This window comes from Tupaia chinensis, unplaced genomic scaffold (genome assembly GCF_000334495.1).
Source record: "Tupaia chinensis unplaced genomic scaffold, TupChi_1.0 Scaffold144899_1, whole genome shotgun sequence".
Taxonomy (NCBI): domain Eukaryota; kingdom Metazoa; phylum Chordata; class Mammalia; order Scandentia; family Tupaiidae; genus Tupaia; species Tupaia belangeri.
The window spans coordinates 2963470-2971242 of NW_006204759.1; the positions used below are offsets into that span (position 1 = coordinate 2963470).

General features: G+C 50.8%; 1 protein-coding gene and 1 pseudogene across 5 annotated transcripts in view; both read left to right on the plus strand.

The window, feature by feature from the left end:
- Positions 1-7773, plus strand: part of RAP1GAP2 (RAP1 GTPase activating protein 2) — a 262143-nt gene that overhangs the window by 60639 nt on the left and 193731 nt on the right. The window lies entirely within an intron of this gene.
- On the plus strand, positions 6192-6439 carry LOC102468313 (mitochondrial import receptor subunit TOM7 homolog pseudogene; annotated as a pseudogene).

Below are 7773 nucleotides of genomic sequence, written 5' to 3' on the forward strand. Positions count from 1 at the left end.
TGGAGAGCTTTTTGCTATAGGGCGCATGCGCTCGCCAGACAGACAGAGAGAGACATAGAAACAGAAAGTGAGAAATCACCCCCCAGTGGGGATGGTCACGCCACAATCCCTTCTCCTCCATTCTCCTCTCGGGATCTTGGGCACACACGCACACGCGTCCGGCGTGCGTTCTAAGCCACCGGGTCCGGGACGAAAACCTCGGTCGACTACGTGGGAGTCCAGCGACATAGCCATTATGCTAACTGCTGGTTCCCGACGATCAGCCATTATTGAAGACACCGAGCATGGTTAAGTGTGAATAGGCTCTGACTCCTGTAATCTATGGGAGAAACAGGTGTTTAATAGTCATCTATCCACAGAGCATGAGACAATGCTGGTAGAAATATGGGGGGAGCAGTAAACTTCCTGGTGAGTCTGGAAGGCTTCCTGGAGGAAGCAGCCCTTGAAGGAGAGAGTTGCAGGGGACATTTCAGAAGGAAGGAGCAGCGAGGGCAAAGGTCAGGGGTGAGGAAATATGTGGAGTCACTGAGGAGACAGTGAATCGGCCTCCAGAGGGGTAGGGCAGGAAACAGCACAGAGGTGAGTGTGTGGTTTGCTCAAGGAGGTCTGAACAGGGTGTGGAGGAGGTTATGGGAGTCCTGAGAGAGTGGGTTGGTGAGCTCCCTGTGTTCTTGGTGGCTTAGAAAGGTAGCTTTGGGGGTCCTGGGGTCAGAATAGGGAGGTGAGGGAATGTTGCTGAGCAGAAGTGGGGCCTGAACCTCAGGGAGCACTGAGCTGGGGCCATGTAAAGGCAGAGTCCCCAGATAAGGTGTCTGAGGCACATGGAGTGCGAAAGGAGGAGTGCAGGGCTGAGTCCAGGGTGCAGTGGTAGCATAGCTGGACCCACAGAAGGTTCTGGGTTTGCTTCTGCGGCCATTCTGCACAAGCTGGTGCATGCACCGTGACCTGGCTGGGGGAGAACGGTGGCATCAAGACCCTGTTGGCGATCTTTGTCTCCATCTCTGTTTTTCAATGTCTCTTTCACATGGAAGAACTAAATACAGTAATTGAAAAAAATAAGTCCTGGAGGAGTCCTGTGGAAACTGGGTTTTCATGCCTGGGGGATTTGCAAAGTACTTGTGTGGCTCATTCAGGAAGGAAACCCAGTTTGCAGGAGAAGATAATGACTTTGGCCTTGACCATGGTGAGGTGGAAGAGTTCGTGGGTTTGTCGGGTGGAGTATGGAGTTGGGTGCCTGAGCTCAACTGAATGGGCATGGAATTACTCATCCCACAATTCCCAATTCCACAATTCCTATCATTTATTTTTTCTTTTTTATTTAGAGAGATTTTTGCTGTAAGCCATGTGGACTCAGAGAGACAAAAAGTGAGAAATCACCCCCGGGGGGATGGCCACACTGCAATCCCTTCTCCATTCTCTTCTTGGAATTTTGGGCACACATGGACACTCACCTGGCATGAGTTTAAAGCCGCCAGGTCTGGGACTTGAACCATGGTCTACTACACGAGAGTCCAGTGATGTAACCACTACACCATCAACTGGGCCACGATTCCCATTTCTTTTTTGTTTTGTTTTTAATAATTATTTTTATTTATTTTTATTTGACCAGGGAAGGTCAGAATGAGAGAGAGAGAGAGAAAGAAAGCTGCCAGGTCTGGGACTCGAACCGCAGTCAACCCTATGGGAGTCCAGCGCTCTTAACCACCATGCCACTTGCCGGCCCCCACAATTCCCATTCCTAAAATCCCATTTTCTGCACTCGCAGAGGGGGATGACTTAGACCCTGTGGTACTTTGCAGTGTGGGAGGATGAACTAGAATAAGGGACACAGAAAGTTTCAGATACAACTGGTCCTGTGAAGTAAACAGGGAGGGTCTGAGGGTGGGACAGGGGCTACTTGAGTCTCCACACTGAAGTGACAGCTTAAGAGGAGACCCTAGGGCAGAGAAGGAGCTGGCAGGGTGGCCACTGGGGAGAAGAGCATTGCAGGCAGTGGGAACTGCATGTGCAAAGACCTTGAGGTGGGAACACGCTCAGCAGCTGTGACGATGAAGAAAGCCACTGAGAACCAGAGGGAAGGGCCGAGGTTGGGGCGGAGAGGTGGCTGCTGCCCAGGACGGTAGGCAGGATGGAAATGCAGACAGTTCTCCCCTATGCCAGCAGGTGGCACTGTGAGCCCAGGCCGCTGCGCTGGGCGTGACCGGGAGCGCAGGTGGGACAGCAGGTGCCTTGACCTCAGGCTGGTGACTCGGGATGTGGGCCCCTCTTGGTTTCCACTTCCGTCCACTCCGTCCCCGGAGGCACTCAGCCCGACAAACGCGGAAGCCCAGGGCAGGCGCAGCAGGGCACATACAGCAGTGGTTCTCTTCCCGCAGGGTCTGGGTTTTGGTGTTCCCTTGCTCACCTTTTCTCCCTTCTCTATTTTGCTCTCGGGTCTCTGCTCCTCTCTGCTCCTCCCTCTTCCGTTGCTCCTTGCGCAGCTGGCACCTGTCGCAAAGATTAATTACTTGCTTTGCTGCTGTAGCTCAGAAGGAGGGGGCGGTGAGCTAGGGTCAGGAAGGTGCTGTTTCTTCTTGCAGTGCCTCCCGTCTTTATGAGGCTTCAGTTCTCCGTGGAAGGCCGAACCTGGGGGAGTGATCCTCATCAGTGACCTTTGCCCCAGGACACCTGGGGCCCCTCCCAGCTCATCTTTAGCACTTGCAGCAAGGAACCCTGGCTTCACATCACCCCTGACAGGAGCCACCAGGGCTTCAACTGAGAAGGGAGACGGGGCAACACAACAGATGGCAGAAAAAGCAGAAGAGCTCCCCATGAGGACTGGTAGGAAAGTGGGGCCTGAACCTCAGGGAGCACTGAGCTGGGGCCATGTAAAGGCAGAGTCCCCAGATAAGGTGTCTGAGGCACATGGAGTGCGAAAGGAGGAGTGCAGGGCTGAGTCCAGGGTGCAGTGGTAGCATAGCTGGACCCACAGAAGGTTCTGGGTTTGCTTCTGCGGCCATTCTGCACAAGCTGGTGCATGCACCGTGACCTGGCTGGGGGAGAACGGTGGCATCAAGACCCTGTTGGCGATCTTTGTCTCCATCTCTGTTTTTCAATGTCTCTTTCACATGGAAGAACTAAATACAGTAATTGAAAAAAATAAGTCCTGGAGGAGTCCTGTGGAAACTGGGTTTTCATGCCTGGGGGATTTGCAAAGTACTTGTGTGGCTCATTCAGGAAGGAAACCCAGTTTGCAGGAGAAGATAATGACTTTGGCCTTGACCATGGTGAGGTGGAAGAGTTCGTGGGTTTGTCGGGTGGAGTATGGAGTTGGGTGCCTGAGCTCAACTGAATGGGCATGGAATTACTCATCCCACAATTCCCAATTCCACAATTCCTATCATTTATTTTTTCTTTTTTATTTAGAGAGATTTTTGCTGTAAGCCATGTGGACTCAGAGAGACAAAAAGTGAGAAATCACCCCCGGGGGGATGGCCACACTGCAATCCCTTCTCCATTCTCTTCTTGGAATTTTGGGCACACATGGACACTCACCTGGCATGAGTTTAAAGCCGCCAGGTCTGGGACTTGAACCATGGTCTACTACACGAGAGTCCAGTGATGTAACCACTACACCATCAACTGGGCCACGATTCCCATTTCTTTTTTGTTTTGTTTTTAATAATTATTTTTATTTATTTTTATTTGACCAGGGAAGGTCAGAATGAGAGAGAGAGAGAGAAAGAAAGCTGCCAGGTCTGGGACTCGAACCGCAGTCAACCCTATGGGAGTCCAGCGCTCTTAACCACCATGCCACTTGCCGGCCCCCACAATTCCCATTCCTAAAATCCCATTTTCTGCACTCGCAGAGGGGGATGACTTAGACCCTGTGGTACTTTGCAGTGTGGGAGGATGAACTAGAATAAGGGACACAGAAAGTTTCAGATACAACTGGTCCTGTGAAGTAAACAGGGAGGGTCTGAGGGTGGGACAGGGGCTACTTGAGTCTCCACACTGAAGTGACAGCTTAAGAGGAGACCCTAGGGCAGAGAAGGAGCTGGCAGGGTGGCCACTGGGGAGAAGAGCATTGCAGGCAGTGGGAACTGCATGTGCAAAGACCTTGAGGTGGGAACACGCTCAGCAGCTGTGACGATGAAGAAAGCCACTGAGAACCAGAGGGAAGGGCCGAGGTTGGGGCGGAGAGGTGGCTGCTGCCCAGGACGGTAGGCAGGATGGAAATGCAGACAGTTCTCCCCTATGCCAGCAGGTGGCACTGTGAGCCCAGGCCGCTGCGCTGGGCGTGACCGGGAGCGCAGGTGGGACAGCAGGTGCCTTGACCTCAGGCTGGTGACTCGGGATGTGGGCCCCTCTTGGTTTCCACTTCCGTCCACTCCGTCCCCGGAGGCACTCAGCCCGACAAACGCGGAAGCCCAGGGCAGGCGCAGCAGGGCACATACAGCAGTGGTTCTCTTCCCGCAGGGTCTGGGTTTTGGTGTTCCCTTGCTCACCTTTTCTCCCTTCTCTATTTTGCTCTCGGGTCTCTGCTCCTCTCTGCTCCTCCCTCTTCCGTTGCTCCTTGCGCAGCTGGCACCTGTCGCAAAGATTAATTACTTGCTTTGCTGCTGTAGCTCAGAAGGAGGGGGCGGTGAGCTAGGGTCAGGAAGGTGCTGTTTCTTCTTGCAGTGCCTCCCGTCTTTATGAGGCTTCAGTTCTCCGTGGAAGGCCGAACCTGGGGGAGTGATCCTCATCAGTGACCTTTGCCCCAGGACACCTGGGGCCCCTCCCAGCTCATCTTTAGCACTTGCAGCAAGGAACCCTGGCTTCACATCACCCCTGACAGGAGCCACCAGGGCTTCAACTGAGAAGGGAGACGGGGCAACACAACAGATGGCAGAAAAAGCAGAAGAGCTCCCCATGAGGACTGGTAGGAAAGGTCGTTTCAGTCAATGAAGATGAAGCGTCCACCCTCCCCATGCCCGGAATTGTTTCTCAGTGGAGACGGAACTGACCAGAGTGTGGTGTTAGCCTCCCAGCCAGCATATGCAAAAGGAAGGTCTTTAAAAAGTTCATGGCGGGGACCAACAGTTAGCGTAATGGCTATGTCGCTGGACTCCCACGTAGTTGACCGCTGTTCACGTCCCGGACCCGGTGGCTTAAAACTCACGCCGCGTGCGTGTGCGTGCGTGCCCAAGATCCCAAGAGGAGAATGGAGGAGAAGGGATTGCGGTGTGGCTGTCCCCCCTGGGGGGTGATTTCTCGCTTTCTGTCTCTATGTCTCTCTCTGTCTGTCTGGCGAGTGCATGCGCCCTATAGCGAAAACCTCTCCAAAAAAAAAAAAAGTTCATGGCAAATATATATTATGAAAAAGCTATGCAAGGCCCAGCAGGTGGCATGGTGTTTAAGATGTTGGATTCCCACATGGCTGACTGCAGTTCAAGTCCTGGACCTGGTGACATGTACATGTGCATGCATGCATGTCCAGGATCTGGAGAGTAGGACAGAGGCGGAGGGATTGCAGTGTAGCTGTCCACTCTGGGGTGGTCATTTCTCACTTTTCTTGTTTCTTTTTCTCTCTGGTGAGTGCCCTATGGCAAAAACCTTAAAAAAAAAAAAAAGCTATGCATGACTTTTCATTTTTTGCACCAAAATGAACTCATTTTTCTGTGAGCTTTTTGAAGTCCCCTCATATGCTAGGGTGAAGGCTGCAGGTTGAGGGGGACTTAGCTTTGTTCTATGAGTAGCACAGTGGTTTAAAGCTTGGTCTCTTTCTTTCACTTTGCTTTTTACGGTAATGTCAAAGTTTACAGAGTTTTATTTTCTTGTGGTAAGACCTTTAACATACGCTCTACCCTCTGAGGTTTTTAAGTATACAATGTATTATATTGACTTTAGGTAAGAGTTTAGTTTCCCAAAGCTGGCTGCTGGGTGGGGAGTCCAGCTCTGCACCTTACCATGGGACCCTAGGCTAGTTGTTGAACTTTCTCTGTCTTGGCTTCTTCTGTAAAGTGGGGATAATACTAGAAACTAGCATAGAAGTTGTTTTTAAGATTAATAAGTAAATAAGTATAAAATGCTTCAACACATACTTGGTAAATATAATGAGATTGCTTACGATGAGCATGATATATTATTTACTAATAATTCATAGTATATTTGGGTTTTCCGATGTGGTCGCTGCTGTTCGGGTCCTCTTGTGCCTCCCGGCCATCGTCATGGTGAAGTTAAGCAAAGAAGCAAAGCAGCAGCTGCAGCAGCTCTTTACAGGCGGCCAATTTGCCATCCACTGGGGCTTTATTCCTCTGGTGGTTTACCTGGGCTTTAAGAGAGGTGCAGATCCTGGAATGCCAGAACCAACTGTTTGGAGCTTACTTTGGGGATAGAGGAATATTTGGTCACCTGGACCGGAAGCAATCAGTGGACAGGAACACAAGGAAAGTGCTCTGGCTGGGATAAGAGATGGAACAGCATTCAGCCGGTCACCACATGGATGCTGCAGGGCGCTTCACAGATGCATCTGGGGCAGAGTAGAACCTCCACTGACTTATTTATGTAGAATGTATCAAAGTAAGTATTTTCAGCAATGTTAAAAAATTCATAGTATATTTATACTTACACAATATAATTAATTACTGTTGACGTATTAGATCATCGGGAAAGTCATGACGCGTTTTTCTGTGTAAGAATGTGTCGCGATTTTCCCGACAACCCACTAGTAACAGCAGTAACATAGTACATTTGTTTCTAGGGCACATGAGCTCACTGGAGAGAGACAGAGAGAGGGAAAGTGAGCGATCCGCCCCCAGGGAGGATGACCACGGCACAGTCCCTTCTTCCCATTCTCTTCTCAGGACTGTGGGCATGCACACACATACACCCGGTGTGATTTTCAAGCCGCCAGGTCCAGAACTCACATCGTGGTCGGACATGAGTCCTGGGCCTTAAACACCACTCTGGTGATTGGCCTCAGGATAGTCATTTAAAAAAAAAATTATAGTCTTTACTTGCCAGAGAGAGAGAGGGACAGTGAAAAATCACTCCTCCATTCTCCTCCTGGGCTTTTGGGCATGTACACCCAGGCGCCCAATGTGATTTTCAAGCCACTGGGTCTCGGACTTAAACTGGACAGTCAACTGTGTGGGATCCAGCTGCTTTAACCTCCATGCCACCTGCTGGCCCTGTTTCTTCTGATTTTTGGTGGGCAGTTTTTCTTTCTTCTTCTTATTTTTTTTTTTAACTGCCAGAGGGCACATGTGCTTGCCAAAGAAAGAATACCCCAAATGGGGTATGATTACATCACAATCCCTTCTTCTCAGTTTCTCTGTCCCATTGGGATTTGGGCCATGGTCACACACATGCCCAGTGGTGTTTTTTTTTTTTTTTGTGGAGAGTTTTTTGCTATAGGGTGTGTGCGCTCACCAGAAAGAGAGAGATAGAGAGACAGAAAGCGAGAAATCACCCCCCAGGGGGGATGGCCATGCCGCAATCCCTTCTTCTCCATTCTCCTCTCGGGATCTTGGGCACGCACACACATGTGCCTGGCGTAAGTTTAAGCCACTGGGTCCGGGACTTGAACCACAGTCAACTACATGGAAGTCCAGCAACATAGCCATTACACTACTGCTGGTCCCACCCAGTGTTTCTTTCTTTTTTTTTTTTTTGAGAGGTTTTTACTACAGGGCGTGTGCGCTCGCCAGACAGACAGAGACATAGAGACAGAAAGCGAGAAATCACCCCCCAGGGGGGATGGCCACACCGCAATCCCTTCTCCTCCCTTCTCCTCTCGGGATCTTGGGC